The following is a 13,594-nucleotide window of genomic DNA, read 5'->3' as shown; positions in this document are numbered from 1 at the left end:
TTTCTGCTTCGTTGTTGTACGCTTGTTGTTTGTAATTGCTTTGCGTTCTTGCTGTTTTGTTTGATTTTTGTTGTTAGGTGACTTTTTAGTGCTAAGTAGATGTGTTAGGGGAGGCGTACCATTCCAGTGTAGGTTTTTAAGTGGCTTGCGTGATAGGTATAGCTTTAGCCATGCTTGATCTTAACTGTTTGAATAGGATGGACATAGTTTCTGGGTCATTCCCAGACTCCCGACCTCATAGACTAATGGAGTGGTACCCCCATTGTAGGTATACCTCGCGTCGTCTCCCGGGCTTCTGTTTCCGCCGCGAACTATGACCCCTACGCTTGGGTGACCTCAGATGTGAAGGACTCGCCAAATCAGATGGATTTAGAGGAGTTGATGGAATTTCGGCAGGCCGGGTATCTGTGCGGGGGGACAGACAAGGAGGCCAATTACGAGACCTTCGTTCCTGCCCCCAATGAGCGGTTATACGAGATCAATTTTCGCTCTCCCCGGGTTGCCGACTGGATTTGGTTTTACAAAGCCATGTTCACCCAGGTCGGTGTTCGCATTCCGTTTTCCAATTTCCAGATGTCGCTTCTTAATCGGATATCCGTGTCGCCGTCGCAGCTCCATCCGAACAGCTGGGCTTCTATCCGCTGTTTCGAGATGGTTTGTGAATATCTCGTGCTGCCGGTGTCGGTGGATGTCTTCCTCTTTTTCTTCAACCTTACCAACCCCTCCAGACAAGGGAAGGCGAGGAAAGGGTTCCTGTCCTTCCGGTCTGCCCAAGGTCGGAGGGTATTTGGCCTGTTCGAGGACTCCTATCATGGGTTCAAAGATAAATTCTTCAAAGTTCGCCCCGTTAAAGGTCGCCATCCCTTTTGGTTGTCGCTAGAGGGGGAACACCTCATCCCGACGTATTGGAGCTTCGGGGCGGGGTCTAATTCTTTCATTAAGGTGACCTACAAGGGAATGTCCCCTGTAAATAAGAGGATTGCTGATGTGTTGTTTGCTCTTTTTGGAAAGAACCCCGTGAACTCCCACCTCCTTATGGGTGAACGGGAGTCCGCTAGGAGTTATATTTGTGAGCTGTTTTGTCTTGTACTTTTGCATTGTTTATTATTTAATTTGCTCTTCCCGACTTCACGACTAACGTATTTGTTTCTCTGTTGCAGTGGAGATGTCTGCTTCGGTAACCGGCCTCGAGAATTTAGTCAAGACCTTCTTGGAGGATAGCGATGAGGAGAAGGCTGACGAGAAGGATGCCGGGAAGCCGAAAGGCACTTCCGGGGAGAAGGAGAATCAAGCTGTACCTTCCCCCTGGGACGTCGAGATGTATGACAAGAATTCTGCCGGGAGACAGGCTTCTCCCGTTCCCGATGAGACGGCCGGTATTGGTCAGTCGTCCTCTACTCATCGGGAGTACGACGATTTTAAGCTTGTCCATACTCCCAAGAGACAAAGGGCATCCTCCAGCCCAGAAGGGGCTCTCACCGTGATGGAGAGGAACTTCGATGATGGGGCCTTTATTGATAGTCAGCTGATTCCTGGTACGGAGGATCACTTCCTTAGTACCGAGCTCGCGGGGCAGGCAAGGTGGATGTACCGCACCCTTCTCCGCGGAGCGGTGATAGCCCGGAAGGCTGAATTCGAGTTGTCGGGCATGCAGGCGTTGCAAAAGAAGCTTGATACTGCTGCCCAGGCCAACAATGAATTCAAGGTCCAGGTTGAAAAGCTTCAGGAACAACTGGCCGCGGCGGAGAGGGGGCGCAAGGATGCCGAGGAGAAGGCTGCGTCCTTTGAGGAAAAAATGAATGCCTCCGACGCCACCGTCTCCCGTCTAACTGAGCGGGAGATGACTCTAGAGAGCCAGCTTAACGCTGCACAAGGCCGGGTGGTCACTGTGGAGAAGGAGCGTGACGCGGCCGTCTCGTCGGCTGAGGCTGCGCGAGATGAGGCAGAAGAGTTGAAAAGAAAATACAAGGCGGTCAGGGAGCAGGGAAAGAACGCGATCTTTATGACCGAAGAGGCTCTCAAGGCCCAGGTGAAGATCGTGGTCCCAGAATTCGATACGTCGGCTATTGGAGTCTTCAAAACAATCCAGGACGGCAAGATTGTCGACATGCCCCGGAAGTGAACTCTTGTAACTTGTGCCTTTTATGTTTCCTTGTAGAATACTTGTTGAAAACGCTAACTTTTATACTTTAGTGGTCGCCTGGTCGGCTTCTAATTATCGCCTTTATCTGTTTGTTTAGTAGCATTTTGTTTTGTTACCGTTTTTTTGGTGTGGACTTGTTGCTTGTGTCTGTTTTGCCATTATGTTGGTAACTCGGGCGAAACCGTCTTGGTCTTATTATCGCGGCCGTTTGTTATGGCTTTGACGTGTTTGGCTCCCGGGGTGATCAGTCCCGGGTTGCCGTATCGTAGTCCCGTTTGCATACGTTGGAAAACATGACGATGTGGGATACATATTGTGGAATAATGGATAGGAGGATATAGAAAAGTAAAAAGTAGTCGTTAGCTAGACAGTTCTATGAACACAGTAGGCGTTTAATGGAAGTAAATCATTGGAAATTAACATTTTAACAAATTAAACACCTATCTAACTCGCCGGGCCGCTTGGCTAGTGTGCTCAAGCTACGAGTAGAATCTTCTTAAGTTACCTGCTGATGAGCGGATATTTTATACGTTTTTCTTGATCTTAAAATTTTTAAGTTTGGTGTTCCTTGGTGTTTTTCCCTCCAAAATTTTCGAAAATAAGGAGCATTAGATCTAAAAAAATTTTTAAATCTTGTGCCATCTTATTGTTTTTCTCTTTCCTCTTAAAAATAAAAAATATCCTTTCTCTCTATTTTGAAAACAATTTTTCGAAATATACCTTTAAAAATTCAGATTTTTATTTCAAAATTTAAAACCTTTTCCAAAAATCATCATATCTCTTTTTTAAAATCTAATAACCACTTTCTCTCTCCTCATTTTTTCGAAAATCTTTTACTCATTTTTATTTATTCTATTTTAATTTATTTCATTTTTGAAATAAATATATAAATAAATAAATAAAAATATTTTTCCTATTTTACATCATCTCCCTTTCTCCATCATGGATCTAAGTGGAAACGAACAGTCCAGAAGGACTCTGAGGTCATATGCTAACCCCTCTACTGCTTCATATGGGAGTAGCATAAAGATTCACCTGAGGACAGTAAGAGCCCAGGGAAAAATAATTCTGGCGCTAAAATGCCAGAGAATTGGTGGAAGGCTGGCGCTGAACGCCCAGACCATGCCCAAAACTGGCGTTCAACGCCAGAAACAAGGCAGGATTGGCGTTCAACGCCAGAAATGGGCAAGAATCTGGCATTGAACGCCCAAATAGGGAAGAATCCAGTGTTGAACGCCCAAAATGGGCACATTTCTGGCGTTCAAGCGCCAGGAACAGACAGTGAGCTGGCGTCTAACGTCACTCCAGCTTCTAACTCTGGAACTCAATTGCCAGTGAGGGATCAGACACACACAGATGCTGATAACAACCCCTCTAAAAAGGCTTCTTTCATACTTAGTAGGATCAAATGTGATTGTGTATACTGACCATGCTGTTCTTAAATATCTACTCACAAAGCAGGATTCAAAACCCAGGCTCATCAGATGGGTATTGCTTCTGCAAGAGTTTGATATAGAAATAAGAGACAGAAAAGGGACAGAGAACCAAGTGGCTGATCATCTGTCCCGGATAGAGCCATTGGAAGGGACGTCCCCCGCTTCTCTGGAGATCTCTGAGACGTTTCCTGATGAGCATTTATTCGCCATTCAGGAAGCACCATGGTTTGCCGATATTGCAAACTATAAAGCTGCAAGGTTCATACCCAAGGAGTACAACAGGATACAAAAGAAGAAATTAATTACTGATGCAAAGTACTACTTGTGGGATGAACCTTATCTCTTTAAGAGATGTGCAGACGGAATTATCCGTAGGTGTGTGCCTAGAGAAGAAGCACAGAGGATCCTGTGGCATTGCCACGGATCTTAATATGGAGGCCATTTCGAAGGTGAGCGAACAGCCACCAAGGTCCTCCAATGTGGCTTCTATTGGCCCACACTCTATAAAGATTCCTGAGAGTTTGTTTCCAGCTAGAGACAATAAAGAAGCGCTTGCTGGGAGGCAACCCAGCCATGGGGCAACAATCCTATAAGCATTTTGCCCTATTTCTATTTTTATTTGTTTATATAGAGTTCATTGACAACAAGGTAAATAATCATTTACAGAAGACCTCGGCACACAAAACAGAGAAAAAGATCTCACTGGCAAGAAAACGCCAGTGATGATAGCAGCTGGGCGTTCAACGCCAGAAAGGGGCACCCACTGGGCGTTGAACGCCAGTAATGGCAGCAGCTGGGCGCTGAACGCCCAGGAGAGCAGCAATTGGGCGCTGAACGCCCAAAACAGGCAGTGTTTGGGCGTTCAAACGCCAGGAAGGCAAGGAGGAGCCAGATTCAATTTTTCCCACACGTATTTCCATTTTAATTTCAAATTTTATGCTTCAATGCATGATTTTTACATAAACATGTCAAGAACCCTGATTTCTAAATTCCATAATTTCTAAAAACCCTACCACAAAAATAAAATATCAATTGTATTTTAATCCATAAGCGCCAGGCATCTTTGCAAATTCAATCCAACTCTTTTCAAATCTTTTCTAAAAACAAATCTATCTTTTTCACTCAAAAAAATCTTTTCAACTAATCCATATCTTTTTCAAATCTCCATATTATCTTTTTCAAAATTCTGATTTATCTTTTTCAAAAATCTATCATATCTTTTCAAAATTAAACTATATCTTCTATCTTATCTTTTTCAACTCAATCTTTTTATCTTATCTTTTCCAATTTTTCGAAAACCCACCCCCCCATCCCTTTAAATTTGGGTTCGGCCACCCCCTCTATCAACAATTGCACCTAGCTCTCCTTCTATCCCTCTCCTTTCTTTTCTTTTGCTTGAGGACAAGCAAACCTCTAAGTTTGGTGTGTTTATCCGAGATCACTAAGATCATGGCTCCCAAAGGAAAACAACCCACTCCAAGAGGCAAGAAAGAGAGCGTTCCAAAACCACTTTGGAATCAAGGGAAGTTCTTATCTAAAGAACATTCAGACCATTATCTTAAAGTAATGGGTCTGAGATCAGTGATTCCGGAAGTTAGATTCGATCTGAAAGAAGACGAATATCCGGAGATCCGGGAGCAAATTCGAATCAGGAACTGGGAAGTCCTAGCTAATCCTGAAACGAAAGTAGGAAGGAACATGGTCCAGGAGTTCTATGCTAATATGTGGCAGACTGACAAGCAAAAACTATCTGGAACTGCCTTCTATGAATTTCGGACCATGGTCAGAGGAAAGATTGTTCATACCACCCCTGACAAGATCAGAGAGATCTTAAGGCTACCCCAACTAAAGGATGATCCAGACTCCTTCAACAGGAGGATGATGAGAGCAGACATTGACCTGGATAAGATTCTAGAGGACATATGTATCCCTGGAGCCAGGTGGACCACCAACACAAAGGGTGTCCCAAATCAACTCAAGAGAGAGGATCTCAAACCAGTCGCCAGAGGATGGCTGGACTTCATTGGGCGTTCTCTGTTTCCCACTAGCAACCGCTCTGAAGTCACAGTTAAAAGAGCAGTGATGATCCATTGCATCATGATGGGGAAGGAAGTGGAGGTTCATCAGCTGATTTCAACTGAACTCTACAAGATTGCTAACAAAAATTCAAAAGAGGCCAGGTTGGCTTATCCAAGTGTGATTTCTCTGCTCTGCAAGGACGCTGGAGTAAGGATGGGAATAACTAAATATATCCTAATTGAAAAGCCAATCACCAAAGCATCAATGGAAAAACAACAAGCACAGGAGGATTCCATCAAGAAGAGAGCACAGGAATTCCTCCCAGAGATCCCTCAAGCTGAATACTGGGAGTATCTTGAGACGTCCGTTACCAAGATACGGGAAGCTATGGAGCAAATAATAAAAGAACAGAAGGAACACACTCAAATGCTGACCTATATGTTTAAAGAACAAGAGGAGCAGGGGCGTGACTTAAGGGAACTGAAGCGCCAAAAGTCTTCTCTTGTAGGACCAAGCACCCCAAGGATCAGAGGAACCCCCGTGCCCCCAGAATAAAGGTTGTTAAAAAACTGGCGTTCAACTCCACAAATGGCCTCTGCACGTGAATTGCTTAAGTCTCAGCCCAGCACACACCAAGTGGGCCCCATAAGTGGATCTCTGCATCATCCATCATAGTCTACTCATATTTTGTAACCCTAGGCTACTAGTTTAGTATAAAAACAACTTTTAGAGACTTATTTTGGATCTCATGACATTTTTAGATCTAAACTTTGTATTCTCTGACGGCATGAGTCTCTAAATCCCATTGTTGGGGGTGAGGAGCTCTACTGTGTCTCGATGAATTAATGCAAGTATTTCTGTTTTCCATTCAAACACGCTTGTTCCTATCTAAGATGTTCATTCGCGCTTAACTGTGATGAAGGTGATGATCTTAGATAATATTTTCTCTATTAAATTTTATGCCAAACTTTAAGTTTGGTGTTTTCTTGTTGATTTTTCTGTGTTTTTCGAAAATTTATTTTGGTTTTCTAAAAATTTTAAGTTTAGTGTTCTTGAGTTTCCCTTGTGACTTGATCTTAAAATTTTTAAGTTTGGTGTTCCTTGGTGTTTTTCCCTCCAAAATTTTCGAAAATAAGGAGCATTAGATCTAAAAAAATTTTTAAATCTTGTGCCATCTTATTGTTTTTCTCTTTCCTCTTAAAAATAAAAAAATATCCTTTCTCTCTATTTTGAAAACAATTTTTCGAAATATACCTTTAAAAATTCAGATTTTTATTTCAAAATTTAAAACTTTTTTCAAAAATCATCATATCTCCTTTTTCAAAAATCATCATATCTCTTTTTTCAAAAATCATCATATCCCGCAGCCGCGTCGACGAGTGCGTCGATGTTGGGGAGGGGGTAGCAGTCCTTAGGGCATGCTTTATTGAGACCGGAGTAGTTCACACACATTCTCGATTTTCCATTGTGCTTTTTTACCAGGACCACGTTTGATAGCCTAGTCGAATAGTCCAGCTCCCGGATGAACCCCGCTTCGAGGAGGCCGGCCGTCTGTCTGGCCACTTCCTCTGCTCTTTCCTGAGACATTTTTCTCCTTCTTTGGGCCACTGGTTTGGCTTCCGGTCTGACGGCTAGGTGGTGCGACATGAGACTGGAGTTTATGCCCGGCATGTCGGCGGGTGTCCAGGCAAACAAATTGCCATTAGCTCTGATCATTTCCATCAAAGGTTCTTTTAACTCATGGGGGAGGTTCCTATTCACGAATGTGAATTTTTCCTCTGAGTTCCCGACCCTAAACTTCTCCAGGTCCCCTTCGGGTTCAGGTCTCGGTTTGTCATCGACTTTGGCGTCCAGGTCGGCGAGAAATATTCCCGATGCCTCTTTAGACTTTTTCCTTAACGAGAGAATGGCGTTGTCGCAAGCGACTGCCGTTTCCAAGTCTCCTCTCACAGATCCTACTGACCCTTCTTCAGTTATGAACTTCATTACTAACATCCTCGTGCTGATGACTCCTCCTAGGTCGTTGATTGTCTTTCTCCCCAGGATGATGTTGTAGGCGGTGGAGTCTAATAGGATCACAAATTCGGCCATTACCGTTCTCCTCCCCTGTCCTTGTCCTAGTGAGATCGGCAGGGTGATTATGCCATCTGGCTTGATGAAATGGTTGCCAAGCCCTACGACACCGTGCTGGTGCATCTGTAGGTCGGCGTCCATTAGGCCCAAAGCATCGAACACATTGCGGAACATGATGTTCGAGTCTGCCCCCGTATCTACAAGGATTTGTTTGATGAGACCGGTTCCCACTCTGGCCGTTATGACCATGGGAGGGCTCTCTCCGATCTCGTCGAACCACTGATCTTCCGGACCGAACGAAATGGGTGGGAGCTTCCTAGTGTTTCACGTAGAGGATGAGGAGACCGCCAGGACTTTGGCGTCTTTCTTGTGTGCCGACTTTGACCTAGGTGCTGCTTTCCTAGCTGTTACCACGTTCACTATGGTGAGGCCCTGGTCGTCGTCCTCCGGTTCTTGGCGTCGCTTCGGTGCCCGAGTCATATCCTCACTGTCGTGGTCGCGATTCCGTCGCCTCGGCTCCCTTATGAGGTGGGAAAATGCGGCTAGTTTTCCATCCCTGATGGCCTGCTCCAGTGCGTCCTTTAGATCGAAGCAGTCTTGGGTTTTATGTCCATAGCCCTTGTGATAGTCACAGTAGAGGCTTCGGTTTCCCCCTGTTCGTTCCTTCAGTGGTCGGGGCTTCGACAAGATCCCCTTTTCGGCGATTTGTTGATAAACTTCCATGATCGGTGCGGTGAGGGAAGTGTAGTTGGTGAACTTCCCGAAACGAGGAAATGGTCTGGGAGCCTTGCTTGGGCCGCCGTCTCTAGCGTGTTCCTTTTGTCCTTCTCCGCTTCCGCGGTGCCGGTCTTGGTTGTGAGGGGGCTACCGTTTGTTGGCAGCCACGACTCAGCTCACTTCTTCGTCGTTCATGTACTCCTTGTCCACACATTGGATTTCCTGCATACTCCACACTGGTTTCGTGGTAAGGTGCTTTCTGAAGTCCTCGTTCAGGAGTCCGTTCGTCAGGCACAAACTCGCGACTGAGTCCGTTAGCCCGTCGATTTCCAAGCACTCATCGTTGAATATGTCTAGGTATTTCCTAGTCGACTCGTCGGGTCGTTGGGTCACCCCGAGCAGGTTGATTGGGTTCTTCGCCTTTGCAATCCTGGTCGTGAATTGGGCTAAGAAGGCGTGACTGATATCTGCGAAGCCAGTCACCGAGCCCTGCGGGAGGTTATTGAACCACCGTATTGCAGTCCCCGCCAGGGTGACCAGGAAGGCGCGGCACCTTACCTCGTCTCCCATTCCTTCAAGGTTCATTCTGGCCTCAAAATCCGTGAGGTGTTCCAGTGGGTCTTGCGTTCCGTCGTACCTCATGTCCGTTGGCTTGTCAAAGTGTTTTGGCAGCCGGACCTCGAGTATGGAACGATGAAATGGGGTTGCCCCCATTATCACGGGTCCCCGTGTTCTCCTTGTTCTTCCTTCGTCGTCCTCCCGACGAGCGTCTTCGGCTCCCCGACCTGTAGTGTGCTGCCCTTCTTGTCTGGCGTAGATGACAGGATCAGGCGTCTTTTAGCGCGTCCTCTTTCCCCAGCGCTCTCGGATTCGGCCTGGGGGCTGGGCGTGCATCTGGAGTGGCTCCTAGAGTGAGAGCAAGAGTGGCTTTGTTCTGGGGTGTGCTGGTCGTATTCCCTGTCTGCCAGCCGGCGTTCCAGGTCTTGCATCCTATGGCGCAGTTCTTGCATTATTCTGGCGTGGTTGTCGCCAGTTCCCCCGAAGGGGCATCCTTCGCGAGATTGTGTTGGATGTCTTGGAGGGGATCTTGTACGCTGCTGGGAAGTAGTCGCGGCAGCGTCCCCTCCAGGCTCGGCCTCGCGGCCTGTTCCACTTTGGACCAGTACGAAGTCCATGGACGCTCCCCACAGACGGCGCCAATGTTCGGTAAGTCGGGTACTAGACTGATCGGGTGAATATCCTGATCAACAAAAAAGGGGAGGTCGTCTAGTCGTACGTCTCCGAGTTGGAATAGGCGAGGTCCCGAGCTCTCCGGATGTGAAGGTGGGGGTGTCACCTGCAAAGACACTCTGACGCGCAAGTCAATGAAGTGTGCAGGCGAAAAAGGGGTAGAGTTATGTAACGTACCTTGGGGGAAGGGTAAAAACCTTCCCCTTATATACTGTGTCAGAGGTGGGCCCTGCAAGGATATGCTCACTTTCTCTGAGGCGTTCTCCTCACAGCTGTAGGTGAGCTGTCGGGAACACGCGTCCGGATCGGCTGTGGAGCGCTTTACCCCTGACCGTTAGGGTCGGGTGGCGCTCGGATCCGGTCAACCCATAGAAGGCTTGGGCCGGACCGCAACATAAACATAGAAATATTTTAAAGATAAACATACATTTTTACTCCAATACACACAAAAAAAAAATTGTAACAAACATGAAAATCTTTTGAAGCCAAACATGAATTTTTGAAGATAAACAATAGAAAATAAATATATAATTTTTAACGATAAGCACAAAAAAAATTAATGTAAGAACACAACTTTTTTTTACTATTAATTTATCTATACTCGATGAAAGATTTTCCAGTCATGATTAATATATATTTCTCTCTGCAAGACACTTTTTTTATTTTTTATGGGTTCTTCGCCTTTGCAATCCTGGTCGTGAATTGGGCTAAGAAGGCGTGACTGATATCTGCGAAGCCAGTCACCGAGCCCTGCGGGAGGTTATTGAACCACCGTATTGCAGTCCCCGCCAGGGTGACCAGGAAGGCGCGGCACCTTACCTCGTCTCCCATTCCTTCAAGGTTCATTCTGGCCTCAAAATCCGTGAGGTGTTCCAGTGGGTCTTGCGTTCCGTCGTACCTCATGTCCGTTGGCTTGTCAAAGTGTTTTGGCAGCCGGACCTCGAGTATGGAACGATGAAATGGGGTTGCCCCCATTATCACGGGTCCCCGTGTTCTCCTTGTTCTTCCTTCGTCGTCCTCCCGACGAGCGTCTTCGGCTCCCCGACCTGTAGTGTGCTGCCCTTCTTGTCTGGCGTAGATGACAGGATCAGGCGTCTTTTAGCGCGTCCTCTTTCCCCAGCGCTCTCGGATTCGGCCTGGGGGCTGGGCGTGCATCTGGAGTGGCTCCTAGAGTGAGAGCAAGAGTGGCTTTGTTCTGGGGTGTGCTGGTCGTATTCCCTGTCTGCCAGCCGGCGTTCCAGGTCTTGCATCCTATGGCGCAGTTCTTGCATTATTCTGGCGTGGTTGTCGCCAGTTCCCCCGAAGGGGCATCCTTCGCGAGATTGTGTTGGATGTCTTGGAGGGGATCTTGTACGCTGCTGGGAAGTAGTCGCGGCAGCGTCCCCTCCAGGCTCGGCCTCGCGGCCTGTTCCACTTTGGACCAGTACGAAGTCCATGGACGCTCCCCACAGACGGCGCCAATGTTCGGTAAGTCGGGTACTAGACTGATCGGGTGAATATCCTGATCAACAAAAAAGGGGAGGTCGTCTAGTCGTACGTCTCCGAGTTGGAATAGGCGAGGTCCCGAGCTCTCCGGATGTGAAGGTGGGGGTGTCACCTGCAAAGACACTCTGACGCGCAAGTCAATGAAGTGTGCAGGCGAAAAAGGGGTAGAGTTATGTAACGTACCTTGGGGGAAGGGTAAAAACCTTCCCCTTATATACTGTGTCAGAGGTGGGCCCTGCAAGGATATGCTCACTTTCTCTGAGGCGTTCTCCTCACAGCTGTAGGTGAGCTGTCGGGAACACGCGTCCGGATCGGCTGTGGAGCGCTTTACCCCTGACCGTTAGGGTCGGGTGGCGCTCGGATCCGGTCAACCCATAGAAGGCTTGGGCCGGACCGCAACATAAACATAGAAATATTTTAAAGATAAACATACATTTTTACTCCAATACACACAAAAAAAAAATTGTAACAAACATGAAAATCTTTTGAAGCCAAACATGAATTTTTGAAGATAAACAATAGAAAATAAATATATAATTTTTAACGATAAGCACAAAAAAAATTAATGTAAGAACACAACTTTTTTTTACTATTAATTTATCTATACTCGATGAAAGATTTTCCAGTCATGATTAATATATATTTCTCTCTTCAAGACACTTTTTTTTTTTTTTATTAAACAAGACACACTTATTAACGTCACTATATATTCACTTTCCGAAACCAATGTTATTTCCAGCGTTATTCTTCAGAAATCAGTGTTTCTAATTAACATAAGAAGCATCATAGCATAGTAGAACCAAAAAATAGCTAATATATTAGAAGATCACAAAATAGCAAACGTGGTAGATTAATTTTGGACCAATGTATTATTGAATCTAAAGTTGTCAAACTCGCGAGTCTAAGTAAATTCGTGGAACTGACCTATATTTAATTTGTAGATTCGACTTGTAGATTTGTACGAATTTACCTATTATAAATTTTTTGTAAAAAATATATATGTCGTGTATAATATATATATTTACTCAAATATAGGCATAAGGCATTTAAATTTAATAATTTCAACATTAAAATACATAATAAATTAACATAATACTACAATTATAACAAGTACTCTAGAACACACGTTTAAATCCTTCACAAAGATACATCTAGTTCAACATAAAATACACAATCACACAATCAAAGCTTCATATAACACAACAGAAAAAAAAGAAAACAACAAAGTAACAATTAAATGTTCTAATAAACTAAAGTCTAAAATTGAAATCCTCCAATATCTTTATCTTCCATGGCATCAACATTATCATCTTCACCATCTTCATCAGAAACATCATTTCTTTCATGTTCAGGTTCGACACGGCTAGTAGAATCATCATCATTCACATGTCTCTGAACCAACATTCTTAGACATTTTGTATTTTTGTCCCTAAATCAACAAATTAACAAAGTACAAACTAAATAATTAAGCAAAAGAAAAAGTATAGGTAGACAATGAAAATATTAAATAATGTGATTAATGGATATATCGGATGTTCAATTTACTAGGTATACAGATGGTTATTCTAATATTAAGATTTAGGTGAGTAATTTGGGGATGTAGTGTGTTTTTCTTGAATTGGGTCAATTTTAGGATCCGTTGTTCATGTTGTTTAAGAAAGTTATTGGTTTCCTAACAAAACCCTAAGCAAAATTATCCATTTATCCTTGTTAACAAAGTTAATAAATTCAGATTTTAGAATTTCAGGTATTCAGATTCAATAACAACTAATTAACACTAACAAATAAGAAATAAAAATTACAAATTCAGATTTGTGATATAAAAACTACTTTACAAGTGAGCTGTAGTTATGGACGTATAAGTTAAAGCTGATAGACTGAACAAATATAAAAAAAATAAAAACTTTAATTGCATAGCATTGTGTTGAGCTATAGAAAAGGACGGAATGGAAACAATACCTAAATACCAAGACTAAAAACCACAAGATACCACAATACATAATGCATTCCTAGAAAATTAAAGCAGTAAGTACTAGCATCTGACTATTTTTTTTCCCATAGTTGGAGAAGGTAAATCTTAATTATTTGGCATAAAATAGAAGAACAAAGAAATACAAATAAATAAACAAGATCTGCTCTTGAATACGGGAAAGAAAGCTATAGAAGAAATTCAGATTCAATAACAACAAATTCAAATTTCAAAGTTTCAAACATTTAGATTCAATAACAACTAACTAACACTAACAAGTAAGAAGTAACAACTACAAATTACAAAATGCAACAATTCAGAACAGATTAAACTCACATTAACAAGTAACAACTACCAAATGCATCAATTCAGTAACTTTTTTTTTAAACATACATGAAGGCTGAATCTGAATGGATGAATGGAGTAGGCTCAGCTGACACTGGCGTTGCTGTGCTGTGCTGTGCAGACAAGCGACGAGCTGACACTTGACAGAACGAACGGCGGAAGCGCGATGACCAGCAG

The sequence above is a fragment of the Arachis ipaensis genome, chromosome B03 (assembly GCF_000816755.2).
Source record: "Arachis ipaensis cultivar K30076 chromosome B03, Araip1.1, whole genome shotgun sequence".
Classification (NCBI taxonomy): Eukaryota; Viridiplantae; Streptophyta; class Magnoliopsida; order Fabales; family Fabaceae; genus Arachis; species Arachis ipaensis.
This window is presented reverse-complemented; position numbering follows the sequence as displayed.